The 17,973-nt window shown below is 34.9% G+C and overlaps 1 protein-coding gene across 7 annotated transcripts in view; it reads left to right on the top strand.

Moving 5' to 3' along the window:
- LINGO2 (leucine rich repeat and Ig domain containing 2) overlaps window positions 1-17,973 on the top strand; it is a 1,109,656-nt gene that overhangs the window by 85,000 nt on the left and 1,006,683 nt on the right. The window contains exon 1 of one of the 7 annotated variants that reach the window (XM_054689319.1): window positions 16,109-16,127. The exons of the other annotated variants lie outside the window; for them this stretch is intronic. The gene's annotated coding sequence lies outside the window, so the exon portion shown is untranslated. Of the gene's footprint in view, window positions 1-16,108; window positions 16,128-17,973 lie in introns of those variants that run through there. 7 annotated transcript variants of the gene reach the window in all.

Genomic DNA, 17,973 nt, shown 5'->3' with positions numbered 1-17,973 from the left:
ATGAAGCATTTGTTTCCTGTTTAGATCATCCAACCTAGAAGAATTAAGTAATGGAATGTCTGCTACTTTGCTTGGTATCTTAGAGAATATAAAAATTATAAAAATACTTGGTCTCTGCCTGTATTGATTTTCTATGGTTTCATAACAAATTATATTACACTTAGCTGCATAAAGGAATACAAAGTTAAAATCTCATACTTTCCACATGGAAATCTTGGCTGGACCCTCTGCTCAGGGTCTTATAAGACTGAAAAGAACTTGTAACTTCTTTCTATGTGGTGGTTTGAGTATGGAAATATTTACTTTCAAGCTCTTTACAACTGTTGGAAGAATTGACTTCCTTAAAGTTGTGGAACTGAGGTGTCCATTTTTGTTCTGACTCCCTGGGAGTGTTTGGCAAGGGTTGCTTTCAGCTCCTAAAGGCCATGCTGGGGTCCCAGCCACAAGGCACCCTCCATAGGAAGTTTACACAAATGACTGTTAGCTTTTTCCAGGACAGCTGGAGAATGTCTCTCTAACACTGTACCTTTTATTAAAACAATCAATTTATTACATGATGCTGACTCAAGGAGAGGTAATCTCTCTGAATTAATCAGCAACCAGTCTATCAGTAACTTCATCATGGAATGACCTCCTATCCTACTCATTGGCCCTATGTACTCTGAAGGAGATGATACTAGTCAAAGCCTGTTCACTGGAAAAAGGGAAGCATGACAGCCACCTTAGGCTCCTCCTTATCAAACAGCCCATGTCTTGATAATTTATATTTCCAAAGGTATCCTTGAAGAGCCCTAATTTTTGGCTGCATACAGTTCCCATATTGACACAGTATAAAAAAATTCACTTTTCCATGTGATGAGACTATGCACAGAAACCTATAAGCAGTTCTATAATGCCAAAGAGCTTTCTCTGCTTAGTTAACTTTTTTTTTTAAGATTTATTTATTTATGTATACAAGCACTGGGTACAGTCAGAAGCCAGGGAGGGTGAGAGAATTCATCAGAGCCAGAGCGGGGAGCAGAACAGGAAGAAGGACCGAAGTACACTTCTGAGGGGAGCAGCGGCAGCAGGAGAGGTCTGCGAGCCATGAGCCATGTGGGACCCTCGCCCAGTGGCCGAGGATTGAACCGGCGCTGCAGAGGCTGCGGGCAGCTTCACAACCCAGTGCTCAGCCGCTGTGCCACTGGGGAGGCCCCTTAGTTAACTCTTGATTGGCCTTAAATGACATGGCATAATTTAAATTAGGTCTCGATGATTGCTAATGAGAATAATATTTTTTAAAACCTATTATTTACCATTTGTCTTATTTTTGATTCTGTAATGCGAATGCTTCTCAGATCCCTTATTACTCAAATATATTTGGAATAAGTGATGAATTGATGAACTAAGTTCCTGCTCAGTCTGCATTTTTAGTTTATCAAAAATACAAAATAATTGGTTGAGCTTAGAATTCATAAGATCTGGCTCTGGGCTCCCAGTGCCAATGCTATTTAACTCAGTAACTAAAGAGAACTCTTTTTGCTCCTGTGTCTCATTTTCCATATATAAACTGAGGCATTCTTTCTGACCCTAGTGTTTTATATACTTCTTGGTATTACTTATACAAATTTAAGAGTCTCTTTTAAGGAAAAAATTCTCAGTATTTTGGGGCCAAATTTGACCTTCATAAAATTATTGGCAATTGAAAACAAATCTGATTATGACTTAATACATGACAGAATTTGAGAAATAAAGAGCTCTATTTTTACATTATTATAACCAAAAAAAAAGATTATGTTTTCAAATAGAGAACATAACTCAAGGATTAATACATTAAAAATCTGATAAAAAATTTTGACCTCCGGAGACTTTTATTCTATGATAATGTCTTTTCCCCAAGAAAGAAACTATTATTCATTATTTTACTTCCTTTTATTCACCTAAATGTGTGTTATTTAGATGCTGTATTTTATTTTATTTTTGATATATTTATTTATTAAATCATACTTCATTTTTGTGCAATATATGATTACCCCATGAAATTCCCACCACCAATTCATCCATGTGTGCACCATCAACATAGTCCCTTGTGCTCTTCCCACCACTGTCCTGATCCTTCTATCTCCTCCTCCCCCCACACAATCTCTCTGGTTTATGGCTGCCTGTTGATTTTGATTTTTACTTTACTACAGTTATTTTTTTTCCTGATCCCCTATTTGGTTCCTCTACATTCCTCCTATATGTGAAACCATCCAAATTTTTTTTTTTCCTTTTCCTTCTGGCTTATTTTGCTGAGTATAATCCCATCCAGCTCCATCCATGTTGCTGTGAATGTCATGAGTTTATCCTTTTTGATTGCTGAGTAATAGTCCATTGTGTATATATACCACATCTTCATGATCCAGTCATCTATTTTTTGGCATTTAGGTTGCTTCCATAGCTTACCTATTGTAAATAGTGTATTCACCTATTGTAAATTGTGTCCTTTGGGTAGATACCTAGGAGTGGAATTGCTGGATCATATAGAAGCTCCATTTTTAATAGTTTGTGGAACCTCCACACAGCTTTCCATAGTGGTTGCACCAGTTTACATTCCCACCAGCAGTGCAGAAGAATTTTTTTCTCCACATCCTCGCCAGCATTTGTTGTTGCTAGTTTTCTTGATATGTGCCATTCTTATTGGTGTAAGATGGTATCTCATGGTGGCTTTGATTTGCATTTCCCTGATTATAAGGGATGTTGAACATCTTTTCATATGCCTGTTGGCCATTTACATTTCCTCTTGAAGTGTCCTTTTAGCTCTTCCGTTCATGTCCATTTTTTTTTTTTTTGACTGGGTTGTTTCCTTTGTTTTAGTTGAGTTTTGTCAGATGCTGTATTTTAAGTGATTTCCCTAACTCTTCTTTTCTGTCTCTTGTTTAGTGTTACAACTGAAAAGCAGTACTGTAATATTGAGCACTGATTATGCACCAGGCTCTATATTAAGAACCTTTCCTGCACAAATTAGTTTAACTACAATGATAAATGCTCTTGTCCACTTTAAACATTAGGGAAATGAAACTCACAGATGCTACATGACATATTTATGAGGCAGAGCTTTTGAAAGTCAAAGCTGGTTTTGAATCCAATTCTTGTTCCATTATTTACTTTCTTTTGCCTTTACTATGATTTAATATTCATGTAAACTGTCTTTGTTATGGTCATTTGATTATTTTTTTATTTATTTTTTAATTTTTATTTTTGTGTTGAAGACCTGGGGTGCAGGCCATAGGGTCTGGGAGTGAGAGTATTCACCAAAGACAGAGTGGGGAGAATAGGCAGATTGACTGAAATACACTGCTGAGGCGAGCAGGGGCATGACAGGCAAGGTCTGCTGGCCATATGGGTTAGGTACCTGATGGGGGATCAAGCTCAGTCTGTAGAGGTGATAGTGCTGAGACCCAATCCCAGACTGCCCAGGAGGCCCTCATTTGATGATTAAATATTGACATAAAATGTGAATATAACTAAATACTCTACCCAACTTCTGAATATTGGTATTTACTAGGAACGATAGACTTCAAGGTCCTTGCAGGCAAGAAGCTATATCTCAATTACTAATGTCCCTACTTTATGATTTTAAGCCTATGAATTTAGTATTTTCCACATACTAATGCTGTAAATTCCTCAAAAAGTGTTTTGAATACATAAAATTTAAAAAAAAAGTGATTGCACTAGACAAATAATACATTTAAAATAAAATAGTTTTAAACCTACTACCAAATGTTTAAGCTTGATTTTCTCACTGTCTCACGTAAGGCCACTTCTCCCTCCTCATGTTCTCTACATAGTGGCCCTTTTTTGTTTGTTTAGAAGAGAAAACATTTAATGATTTCTTGGTCAAATTTCTTAAAGCTCTCAAAGTGTTTTCATTAGTGTAAGGAAAGGAGGTATTGCTTTCAGTCCACATGTACCAGTGACTCAGATCCATATAAACAAACTCCAAATCTGCCTACTTAATTTATTTTGTGTGTCAAGGCTTTTACATGCTATTGTTTCTGCCAAATGTTGTCCATGTCCCTCACCTTCACTAATGTTTATATGTCAGCTACATTTAGCACTCAGCTCAGATTTCACTGCTTTAACCTTCCCAAAACTGTATCACTGCCCTGTTATATGCCTTTTTAGTATCCTATATTTTTACTTACTAATACTTATAACTTTATTAATTAATAGTGTAATTAGTGGTTTTATTCTCCCTCATGAGTGTTTTATTCTCCCTCATGAGAATACCAGGGCAGTGGTTTTCTTAATCACTGCTGTATCCCCACTGTCCAATGACATACATTATCACCATTTGATGGATGAATGAATGAAGGAATGTTTTAAGGAAACTAATTGATATTCAGCTGTCTATTGTACCAGGCGATTTTATATCCTGCATTTATTGATAGAGCCTATATTATTTTTATTTATTCATGAAAAAATAACTCTTGTATTTTGTCCCAACACTGTATCATGTCTAGAGTTCAAGATAAATGTAACAAATACTGTACTTTACTCAGATTGTAATTTGCTCTTGAGTGTTTCGGCAGGGTTTCAGACATTTACTATGTAGGTGAATGTACAATTCTCATGTGAGATTTTTGAGGATTATCAGCATTGCCATGATCAATTTTCAGATTTTATTCCTCCTAAATGAGATTAATTAGCATAGCATTCGTAAAAATATTAATTCTCTAGTTCTATCATACTGAATCACAATCTTCAATGATGAGATGTGTGTGTGTGTGTTTTAACCATAATGATAATTAGATTGGGATAATATGAAAGATTATAATTTAAAACTTATTTTAATACAATTTAACAAATTCATATATAATTTATTAAAACTTTCTACTTTAGTTTTAATTAATTGTATAAGAAAGGGCATGATTTGTCAAGGAAAAATACAGATACAGCATATAGAGTTTGGTTAGTCAATTTATAAAAATTCTGTAACAAGTTTTCATTCTATTTCTTGTCCTTAAGTAATCATTTGTTAGATACATTTTGCAAATTAAAATTTAAAATGTGTGATTAATGTAAACAAATTCAGTATAATCATCAACATCCTCATGCTGCCCATAAATATGCAAGTGAAGGAAAAGGAAGACATGATCACCTGAGATGCACTTATAGTATTCTAATGGACTTTTTGATCAAAAAATTGTAATGGAAACAGACATGGAAGGAACTATATTGAACAGCATCTTAATCTCTTGGTAGTTCACAAAGGAATGTACATATCATCTAGTTATAATTTTGCTGTCTTCCTTGTTTAAAATATGCATGATACAAATAAAAATCCAATTTCACCATGATGTCACAGTAACATCACATGAATTTTGAGAAGCGCTCCTGGAATAGGAATTGCTGTGACTGACTTGTGACTGATGAAACAGGAAATCCATAATCATTCCATTTCTAAGGGTTTTTCTTTGCCAGCCACTTTCCAACATCAGTTTCTTGTTATCACTTCAATATGTTTCTCATCCTCACGAACACTCCGTGTTCTGAAAGTACAAAAAATGGAAAAGTAACTGTTGGGGTAGAAGGAAAATCATAATCCTCTTGGTTCTTCCAGGCTGGCAATATTCAAATAAGTATTGTGTGTGTGTGTGCACGCATATATAGGTATGTACGCACATATGTACATACATACATATATATGTATATACATATATATGAGTATGGGGTAAGTTTCCCCAAAATGGTTAGATAGGCCTTTCTCAATGGGTGATGAGTAGGCCTCTTGTCATCTTGGTATGGGAACTCGAGGTCAACCAATGCTCAGTGAGCCTTGCAGGCTTTTACTTAAGGAATACAGATTGTGGTGGGTTGAAATCATTGAGGGCCCTGAAAGCTAGGAGAAGCTTCTGTTGTTTTCTTTTATTTGAAGATTTATTTATTTATTTGTTTGTTTGTTTATTTATTTATTTATACATAGAAGAACTAGCGTGTAGGCTAGAGGTGCAAGGGGTGAGAGGATTCACGAGAGGGTGAGGAGCAGAACAGTCAGATATACTGAAATACACTGCTGAGAGGAGCAGTGGGCAAGACAGGAGAGGTCTGCTGCACCATAGGTAGGTTAGCTGCTTGGCCAGTATGAAACTCAGGTCACCATGGTGATAGCACTGAGACTGAACCCCTGCACCACCAGGAAGGCCCTGAGAAGCTTGTTATTGCCAAAGTCCTTTGCCCTGCCTTAACTAAAAAAGAAACTACTGTACACTCTTTATAACCTAGAAGAATGAGGCTTGAGATATCTCATCCAGTTTATCAGTGAACATATCCTCTCTAAGAATCTCAGGGGGCAAAGATGTGGTACTGCCATGTGACGTCCCCCACATTTCCTTGATCCCCCAGGCCCGAAGTCACAGGATAAATATTCCTGGTGTTCTCCATTATTTTTTAGAATTTACAACCATGTAAATCTATTTACAAATGTGATTAATTTGTTTTTTTCCTCTCCTATTAATCTGTCTGATTTCAATTGCTTGTCTGTAAGAACTTAAAAGAACCAGGATGAGGTGGGGAAATTTCCCTCTGTCCCTAGATGAGAGAAAAAGTCCAAAGAAGTTTAATAATAATTCTATATTTCCTGTATACAAGGAAGGGGCTCAGCATGACAAAGTAACTCCCCAAGAGGCTTTAAATACCATTTCTTTTTTTTTTTCTTTTTTTTTTTTTAAGATTTATTTTTATTTATTTATACGAGCACTGGGTACAGTCAGAAGCACGGGAGGGTGAGAGAATTAACCAGAGCCAGAGCGGGGAGCAGAGCAGGCAGAATGACCGAAGCACACTGCTGAGGGGAGCAGCGGGTGGCAGGAGAGGTTGGCGGGCCATGTGGGACCCTCCTCCTGTGGCCTGGGAGCAGCCGGGGATCGAACCGGCGCTGCAGAGGCTGCGGGCAACTTCGCAACCCAGCGCTCAACCGCTGCACCACCGGGGAGGCCCCAAATACCATTTCTTAAATAACAGCTAAGACAGATGAACTTTTGGCAGAAAGGTGGAAAGGTAAGATCAATTAGGATGTTGCAGGGAAAGTCACAATAGACAAAGACATGTAGGTTTCAATTCTGCCTTCTCCTTAAAGAAAGATAAGGAGATTAGAGCTTCTCAGCATATACATTATGGAAGTTTACTTGTAAATATGTTTTCAAAGGTAATCTCTGCCCAGCCATCACAGCCCCTCTGTTATAATCAACCCTATGCCAAAGACCTATTAGAGGGTGGCATTCTACATAGCCTACATAGCCCTACATAGCCATTCTTCTGTGGAATAGTTAGGTTCTCCTGTTTTAATGAATTGGTATGACTTAGGATTTTATGTATATGGATATACCTTCTGGATAAAAAGGAGAAAAATAAATTCCCAGATTTATCTAAAACAATTCCAATATATTATATTATAATATAATTAGACTTATCTGTCAATCCTTAAAGAATATACACCTCTCATGTCTTCATGTATTGAAGAAACTGTTGAATTCAAGGAATTCAAGCCAGTGGTAGTTTTGAGGTATATATTTATTGCTTGTCACTAAGTAATAGTTCTTTCAAAATATTGTCTCAATGAAGACATCTAAATTATTTGTTGTGCTTCGCATAAAATGAATTAAGGCTACCTCTTGGTCCTTCAGCTATTTTTTTTGTTATTTTTTTCCATTTTTGTATTTAAGAGACCTTCAAATTAATCAACTTTAAGCTTTCAGGCAGAATATGCTTACACTTTGACTCATAATATCAGCATGATTTTGTTTCCTTTTGAAAAACGTTGTTAGCTGTTGCCATAGTTTAATCACAAATCTGTCCTTATTGGAGTTATCTTCAATTATTCTCCTGTGGCAATGAACATTCAATATCTTATTTTCCTTTTAGTCCCTTGTCTTGCAAGTATTTGTCAAAGAGTAGAATGGATTTTGGATGACTGTGGAGTTTAGGGAATAACATTTTAAGATAGTGAAATTAATGAGTATGAAACAAAGAAGCACTCCATATGAAGGACAGAGTGATAATGAAGCTGTAGACATTTCTGAAACTCATTTGGCATCTGTTGTTGGTTTGGTATTTAGATTATGCAAACACAGAAGTATATATTTTTTCCTTCACTAATGAAAAATAGGAATTTTGTATACTATATTACTGCATGTAGTTAGAATCTCAAAAATGGTATTCTTACAATACCATAAAATACCTTGAGCAGAATCAATAAAAATATTATTAAGAGATTTTTTGGTTACTTTTTTTCCCCAACTCAAGCAATTGTGTAATTTTCAGTGGATAGCAACTGGACGGCCTACAAGTTTAACCAAATTCTTCTTTTATCTACCTGGAAATAGCATCTGGTCCTGCAGGTTAAGAGCTGAGTCCCACAAGACCTCCTCCATTTCAGATGCCAGCTACAAGTCCATACTGATACCTGTAACTTCTGACCTGTCAGCTGTAAATGAGCGGTTACAATGATTTCCTCCTCAGGTTTGATAATTTCCAGTGATTCACAGAGCTCAGGGAAACATTTATTTATTACATTTACTACTATATCAGAAAATGATACAATTCTGGAAATCAAATGGAAGAAATGCCTGGGCAGGAATTGGGGTGGGCATGAAGCTCGATGCCCTCTATTGGTGTACCATCTCCCTGCACCATGTTTACAAACCAGGAAACAGTAAGGTGTGTTGTATCTAGCTAGGATATCATAGCACTCTATGCATCATTGTGAAATGTCTTCAAGTTATTAGGATTCATTACTTGTATATATTCAAGTCAGAATGAAGTATAATTTTGACTTTAAGTGATTAAAACATTTAATTATTTACTTCTCTAGTTTTTTTTTTTTTTTAAAGGAAAGGGATAACTTCTTTTTTTTTTTTTAAGATTTATTTATTTATTTATACAAGCACTGGGTACAGTCAGAAGTGCGGGAGGGTGAGAGAATTCACCAGAGGCAGAGCAGGGAGCAGAGCAGGCAGACCGACGAAGTACACTGCTGAGGGGAGCAGTGGGTGACAGGAGAGGTCTGTGTACCATGCAGGACCCTCGCCCAATAGCCGGGAATTGAACTGGTGCTGCAGAGGCTGCGGGCAGCTTTGCAACCCAGAGCTCAATGGCTGCACCACCAAGGAGGCCCCTAGTTTTGTTTGTTTTTAAGGACACTGTTTAATAACATTTTATCTGATACCTTGTTAAGTTTGCTCAGACAAGTACTAAGTGATCAAGTAGTGTGCATTCTTCAGAAATTAGAGAGTATAATTTCTATTGCAGACTTTTTTCCAGACTATAAAAGTATAGTTGAAATTAAAATTTGTGATTTTTTTCTTAATGAATTCTCTAAAAGTAATTTCAAAAGTTAGTATATCAAGTTAGCCAAAATTGTATATAATTTGCACTGTTGCTTATTTAAAAATATTTTAACATAGTCAACATTTAGCGTAGAAGGTCTAAAAATTGTTAGTAAGACTTCTTGCAAACAAAGCAGGTTTGGCACGGCGTCTCCCTCCTCCTGATTTATTAAAACAAACATCGAAGAGGAGAGAGAACTAACTATAGAAGGAAAGGAAGAAGGTTTAGTTACTGGCCAGTGAGTAATGTGGAGTTGCAGCTGCAGGAGCCAGCAGGGTGTGGCAAAGGGAGGCAGACTCTGTTGAGGTTGTGGGGATTATGTAGTAATTGAGAACAAAGATTCTTCTCTCTGCACTGCAGAAGTTTTATTATTTAAGTGGTCCAGATTTGTAGATCAAATGTAATACCATACAAGGCTGTTTGGAGCATTTTGGTAACTTGCTGGATGAGAAAGTTTTCACTTTTATCTAGCACTTTATTTTATTTTAACATTTATTTATTTATGCATAGAAGAGTTGGGCACAGGTCAGAGGTGCAGGAGATGAGAGGATCCACCAGAGATAGAGTGGGGAACTGAATAGGCAGATTGCCAGAAGTACACTGCTGAGGGGAGCAGCGGGCAGCCATGCGGGCTGGCCAGGGATTGAACTCAGCTTCGTATGTTGCATCTTAACCCCTTCTGCCAACAGGGAGGCCCTCTAGCCCTTAATTTTAAATAAAATGAATTCTGTTGCTCTACCTTTGTGTACAGTTAGCAAAATATAGCCTTTTTGGAAACATTACTATCAGAATTTTTATTTTTCCTAGTACTTAAATATTTTATTTTAAAACTAGTGTCTGCAGATCTTAACAATGGAAGAATCTGTGTTTCCATGGAGGTCCTCTGGCATAAATGAGAAGAAAGAAAAGAAAGAAAGAAAGGAAGAAGATGAATAAGTATGTCAGAAGTCAGGATAGAACATTTATTTGTAGCTTGTACTTTTTCCCTTATAATAATTATTTGATCATTTCCCAAGTGGAATAGATTCAGAATTGTAATCTTCAGTTCTCAAGAAGAATCTTAAATTTTACCAGTGTTATAGCTGCCAATAGAAAGCCTGGATGAATAGAAAAAATGAATATCTTGTTTCATTTTCATGATCATCATATATATATGTATGCTAGAAAAATTGTTTTATATGTCTTTCGCTTCTCTGAGAGGAAAATGCAACTTTATGTTGAAGTTATAATCAACTGATATTTCTTATAGAAAATAATTTCAAGATCATAATTACTGACAAAGCAAGCATCCAATAAACAATACCTGATTCCTGGATTTATATATCTATTACAAAATATTAATGTTCTTGTTTTTTTGAGTTTATAACCTAGTGATAGCAAATAATCATATCAGGAATATGTAACATATTCACATATTTACTAGAATCCAGACTTAATATTAGCTTGTATGTCACATCATTGTGTATTGCTTTCTGCCTCTGAAATGGCTAGGGGCAACCATCATAACTAAAGATGGTTTACTTCATTATGAAAAAATAAATAACAAGATACGTGTGCTATATGCTATTTTCTGGTAAATTCAGATGGTTACCTGAATTTTTGAGAAAAATATGTGGCTAAATTAATTTTCTTTCAGTTTCTTTCAGTTTAGGCAGCAATTTAGGATTTGATCTATGACCATAAATTCAGAAACAAAAATGAATAAGAAAAGATTCCTTCAGAAAAGGAGAGATAGCAGAGACAGAAACAAACATAGACTTCGTGTCATCTGTCAGTTGCTCAGGGGGAAGCCCAGTATGACTGATGATAAGGAGTTCTGAGAAAAGAATATTTCAGAAAAGAGGCATATTTGACAGGACTTTGTACTACATGGAATCAAACAATGGAATAATGCATGTGAAGGAGAGGTAGAATGCCATGTGGCAACGTATAGAGGGTGGAAGAGCATCATGTATGTGGAGAATGACAGAACTCATTAGAATGCACTGTGGTATTAAGCAGTGCTAGACAGGGGCTACTTTAAGACAGGCATGGGAGCAGAATCCTTTTCTGCATTAATCACGGTGCCTGGCATATTAAAGCCCCATATCTCTCTCTGTTTCTGTTTCTCTCTCTCTCTCTACATAGAAAGATATAAATATATCAAAATATATACATACTATGAAAGAATACTACATATTTGTTAATTCTCTAAATCTAATAATAAGTAGTTAAATTGTAACCTAATATATTCTTGGAGAACAAGAATTAACAATAATGTGCTTTGTTATTTTTTTAAAGATTTATTTATTTATGCACACAAGAGCTGGGGTACAGGCCAGAGGTGTGGGGGGGGTGAGAGGATTCACCAGAGACACAGTGAGGAACAGAACAGGCAGATTGAAAAAAGTACACTGCTGAGGGGAACAGCAGGCTAGGCAGGAGAGGTCTGTTGCACCATGTGGGTTGTTCCCTGGACAGCCAGGGATCGAACTCATGCTGCAGAGGCTGCAGACAGCTTCATAGGTTGTGTCTTAACCGGTTGTGCCAGCTGGGAGGCCCCCACTTTATTTTGTTTCAGTGTGAAAATAACATTAGAACAATATGTGTGCTACTCTGTTCATTCAAGAAATATTTATTGACCACCTAGCATAAAAAGTGATCTAGCCTTGGGGATACTGCAATCAACAAAACTGAAAATCCTATTTTCTCATAGAGTGTACATATCATTCTATGCACTATAGAAATCATCTTATAGTGGTTGACAATCATGGAACAGAATTGCAGGTGAAATACCATATATGAACAAACACGTTAAAAGAAACTATCATTTACAAATTCATCAAACAAATATTTACAGAATTCTAATTATATACCATACTTTATGCTTAAGACCTAGAATAGTAGAAAAAGACATCAAGGTAGGGCAAAAGAGAATATATAAAATACTTTATTTGATTGAACTTATTTTTTACAATATCCCATCATATTGAAGCTGATCTTTATAACAATTGCTTCCCTCCTTTGCTTTTTTAGTTTTTAATCATTATTTATGTGCAGATTTGCAGGCAGATTAGAAGAGTGTTAAAAATAATACTATTGCTACTTCTTTGCAGCTTTTCAGATTATTGTGAAATATTTGAAAGCAAATGATCATTTACTTGACAAAAGTGTTTATTATTGTACAGCCCAAACTACTCTGCTCTGACATAAGATATATTAGTATAATAAATATAAATAGGACAGACTATAATGTAAGCATAATCAGTTTAATGTTGTTTTATGTCTAGAGTTGAAATCCTACTGATTTTAATTGCTTTATGAAAACTTTGCAATTTTAGCTTACTTCAAAAATGAAAGGGATGAACGTTTGGGGGACATGTCCATATACCTCCGATAAAAATGTTAATAATCTATGTGCTGTATCTATTTCCTCAGCATTTGATAATCAATTAGTTGATCAGAATGCATTTTAGTACAATTATTTGCATCATATAGGGAGAACATATTTCAGAATTCAAGTAGCTGAGTCTAACTGAATGACATATTATAATAGTGATAGATAGCTTTCATTTTGATTTTAGATGTAGTAAAAAAGATTTTTTTCAGCATTCCACAAGTCATTTTTCCTAGATTATTAGCATTTATAGATTCTGTTATAACTCTTGAGAAAAACACATCTATATTCATTTTAAATTGAGTGTGGGTTTACAAACAGAACAGAAGAGCACAAGGGACTGTGGTGATGGATCATGGATGCTGTTGTGGTGGGAGACCCATGGAGACTACACCTAAGAGGAGAAATCAAATCCTGTCCAAAAATTAACAATGATGTAAGAAAATAAATAATTAATTAATTAAAAGAAACAAACCAAAAAAGAGTATCTTAGAATCATATTTGGATTTATTTCTATGTAGTATATTTGCCAAACAAAAACAACATTCCCTTAGGTGTTTTGTGCACAGTAATGTGTTTTGCCATGAGCAGAGAATAGTCTATTGGTTTGTTTGGAAACTTAAAGACCCAGCCTAGAAGATATAGGATTTAGGAAGATGTAGGGAAATCTAGGTATAGTCAGTTCTTTATGATCTTGAAAACAGTATTACACTTATTGTCACATTATTTAACCTTACTATGAGACACAATCTTCTGGCACTATAAATAATGCAAGTAATGCATTTTCTTATTTAATCCTCATAGCAACCTGTGAGAAATGCTACTTATTTTTTTAGACAAGTAATGAAGTAGAGTAAATATAAATATAAATGGAAGTATTAATGACATATTTGTAAAGACTTTCATTTATTGAAATAATATGTATAAGCACAAAACACCTATTTTAACCTATATATTTAATCATTGTGAGGTGGGTAATTTATTGTTATTCCCATTGACGAAAGTGGAAATTGGTTTGTTTAGAAGTTAAAGAATGCCCATCCCATACCTAGTAAGTGCCAGAGTGGGGATATAAACATAGATGGATACTGCCTTTTTTCTTAGTGTGTAAAGACTACTTTTCTTATTTCCTTTGCATGTTACTTAGTCAAGACTATTTGGACATATATATTATAGACAAAAGTTATTTGAACAGCTTATTGTCTAATTAGAGATAAGAACAACATATGAAAAGATAAAGATAGAAAACCTTGGAAAGGGATGGAGACAGCTCTAGCTTGGGGGAAACAGTGTGGTCTAGCAGAAGGTATATACAGGCTATGAATTTGATAAAGCTCATGCATTCCAGTTTCAATATTTCCTAATCCTATATTCATGGGAAATTTATTTTAGTCCCTATAAGTTTCTGTTGCTCCTGTGATATAAAGGCATTTCCCCCAAAATAAAGGTAAACTTATATGTATAAATTGGTTTATAGTATTAGCTACCATATATTAAGAGCTTAATGTTGACTAGTCACTGATTTTAAGAACTGTACATAGTTAATCTCACTTAGTCCTCTAATCAGCCTGTTAGGGTAAATGTCATTACTACCATTTCACAGGTAAGAAATTGAGTCTTTGAGAAGTTAACTTGCCTACATCACGGGGGAAGCAGTGGAACTAGGATTTAAATCTATGTGATAATGCTCAAGATCATTTCTCTCAATCATTAAGCAGCTTTCGCAAAGTAAATGCTGAATTAACTGGTCATTGTAACAGTGGTAAGTAAAATTTGTGAGATTTTTGCAGCTTTTATGATAAAATAGTATTCCTTATATGGGTCTTTGATTATATACTTTTGTTTGGAAATGCACTCATGAATGCTGAGAGGCAGGAAAATTAGTATAAAGATTAAATCTCTTTACTCCTCTTTTGCATTGAATTAGCTGACCTTCTGCTCTCACTTTTCCAGAAGAACATTGAATAATCAAAGCTTTTTGCAAAAACATTGTTTTACATTGTAACATATTATGGAGGGGAAAACTGAAGATAAGGGAGGTGAAATACCCCCAGGTTAAACTCACAATGCTGGGATGATGATGGATATTCAGATTTACAGTATGTGTGTGTGTTTATTTGTGTCAATACTACACAATTTACAAGTAGTTATGATCTTTGGAGTAAAAATGGCCTTGGTAAAGAACAATATGTTTTCTTAAAATAGCTAAATTAAAAAGTGCAGGTCTATCTTTCATTAATGTTTTAAAGATAAGTAGTTTAAGAGAAGTATATATTCTACTCAGTTGTTATCATTCTCAGTTAACATCTGTGTTCCTTAGAGGATTTCCTCAACCTGCTCAGAAACAGGAAAATCTACAGAATTGATCCTTGTCCTATGCAAGTTCAGAGCCTATATGTCCTAAATTGTCCTGTTTCTGACTAACTTATACTGTATAGTACATTCCTTTGTTCTTCTATAAGTCTGCAAGGAGGTGGGATGAAATGGACCTGGCATCCTTTCCTACCTCTTTCACAGTGCTCTCTTTCTGTCCCCGAGAAATACAAAGAGGCACCACTGTTGATCTGGGAGCACATATACACTTGGCTATAGTGAGACAAAAGTTATAGGTGCAAACGTTGCTACTACTTGTAGGAACAAATAGTGTAGAGGTTAAGAGCTCCTGTCATGAACTTAGAGCTGGATCTCACTTTTGGCTCAGACGTTCAACAGATGTGTGTTAATTGTTATTCAAGTTCCTCAACTGAGTCTCAATTTTTTATGTGAATAAATTGAGGTTAATCATTTAGGAAACAGCATTCATAACATTTATCTCATGAAATTAAATGGGGGATCGTATATATAAAGTGTTTGAAACATAGTAAGTGCTAGAATAATAATAGCTATAATTATTGTCACACTCATTATTATCTTCTCAGAGATTCCAAGATTAAAACCATATCTTTTAGTTGTTTCTTAATGTTGAACTTTTAGAGGTTCTATTTCATTCATTCATTAATTCATTTACTTGGCCCTCCAAATTTAGATAGTATACTTCCTTAGTCTTTAGTATACCCCTTTAGTCTATTTATTTTTTTAAATGTTAAGATACCTATTTTAAATTAGTATTTGAAGGAATAAATATACCTGCCTTAGCTTAGGTCCTGGTACATTGTAAGCAATCACTTGATAGTAGCTGCTATTTCTTTTTATCATTAGTTTTGTGTTTCTTAAGAGAGCAAATAACAGAAAATTTCCATTAATTTAATTCATGCTTTTTTTCTACCTGTCATAGGACATTTAATGGATTCCTATTGAGATATTTAATAAGATAGTGCCTTTCTATAACCAAGACTATAATATGAGATGAATTTTTGGAAAATCAGTGAACCAGGCTGCCAAATACTAACTTTCAATCCTGCAGGTATGATAATGATAAAATAAATTAATTTAAGAACCAGTTCCCACATTCTAGTGAAATGTTATCATAATACATTTTGTATAGAAAAGAGAGTGCCTGTGATCTAGGTTAAAAATAATTTGGTAAGCGAACAATAAAAACAAATTACAATAATAAAACCTAAGCAATTGACCTTTTCTTCAAGTTCTTTCTAGTGAGGTATTGTATTCACTCATTCATTCATCTAACTGCACACATTGAGAGCCTTCTATGTAGCATATACTCTGGAGTTCTAGGCATTTGGGAGTTCTGGGCATAATTTAATGAGAGAATCAGACATTAATCAAATGATCACATAAATAAATGACAAATTTTAATTTTGGCAAATGTTACAAAAATGTGATGTGCAGTGTAGTAAGGACTCTTGAAATGGGAATTTGACAAAATGAAGAAGGTAAGAGAAGGACTCTCAAAAAGGCATGCTTGATCTGATGTCTAAAGGACCTCGTGTGTAGCTCAGTATCAGATTCTGTTTCAATTAATTAGGAAGTGTCACAGCCTTTATTTATTGCAGTCTAGTTCTCTGAGTGATTATTTTGAGCAGACAGTAAAGGGGAAATCAGCTTGATAATTTTACTGTATTTTATGCTGCTTTTAACCTCCAAATTGAAAATTGTGCAAGAAGTTAGAATAGTGTAAAAGTCCAGTTATAATATAATAGTGTATAATATAATATAATAGTGTATAACATAATATAATATTATATATATTATATAATATATATAATATATTATATATTATATATACTATAATAATGTATAATATAATATAATATAATAGTGTATATTATAATATAATAGTGTCTAAGTCCAGTTATAAACTATGGTTCTCCTTCCTTTTGCTAAAAATAATCACTTGGACAATCAAATGTATTTTTTGGAACACGTTAATAAAGTAGCCTTACTCTGATTAACTGATAGTCATGGTACTTCATTATCTACCTTTTTAAATTTTAAAATTCCAACAATGTTTTAGCTAAATAATCTATATTTCTGAAAGCTATCTTTCACATGAGTTAAACACCTAATTTTTTTTTACCAAGAAATATATTTGAAAAAGCAAGAGTTCATAGTTATTATAATTATTTAATTAAACAGCTATAGTACAATGAAAAACTTAAATCAAAATTCTGAATTTTGTTTTTTACATAAATTCTACTAAAGTATGAGGAAGACATTCCCCAAGAAATGATTGTGCCCCAGATAGTTGATGTTCTTGAGATTAAAACAAATATCCAAGGTGTAGTGGTTGGACCAGTTTGCACTCCCACCAGCAGTGCAAGGAGAGTTCCTTTTTCTCCGCAACCTCACCAACATTTGTTGTTGCTAGTTTTTTTAATATGTGCTATTCTCACAGGTGTAAGGTGGTATCTAATTGTAGTTTTAATTTGCATTTCCCTGCAAGTGATGCTGAACATTTTTTCATATGCCTGTTGGCCATTCACTTATCCTCTTTGAAGAAGTTCATTTTTAGCTCTTCTGCCCATTTTTTGATGGGTTATTTGTTGATGGGTTATTTGTTTTTGTTGAGATTCTTCAGCTCTTTGTACATTTTTGTGATCAGTCCTTTATCATTAGTATTGTGTGTGAAAATTTTCTTCCAGTTGGTGGGGTGTCTGTTTGTTTTGGTTACTGTCTCTTTGCTGCACAGAAGCTCTATAATTTGAGGTGGTCCCAGCTGTTTATCTTTGCTTTCGCTATCACAGCTTAGGGTCATGAGTCTTTAAAGATGTTTCTGAGGTGGGCCTCCCCTGGTGGTGCAGTGGTTGAGTGCTGGGCTGCAAGGCTGCCCACAGCCTCTGCAGCGCTGT

This window comes from Talpa occidentalis, unplaced genomic scaffold (genome assembly GCF_014898055.3).
Source record: "Talpa occidentalis isolate TD23 unplaced genomic scaffold, MPIMG_talOcc4v2.1 talOcc4.7, whole genome shotgun sequence".
NCBI classification, from domain to species: domain Eukaryota; kingdom Metazoa; phylum Chordata; class Mammalia; order Eulipotyphla; family Talpidae; genus Talpa; species Talpa occidentalis.
This window is presented reverse-complemented; position numbering and strand designations above follow the sequence as displayed.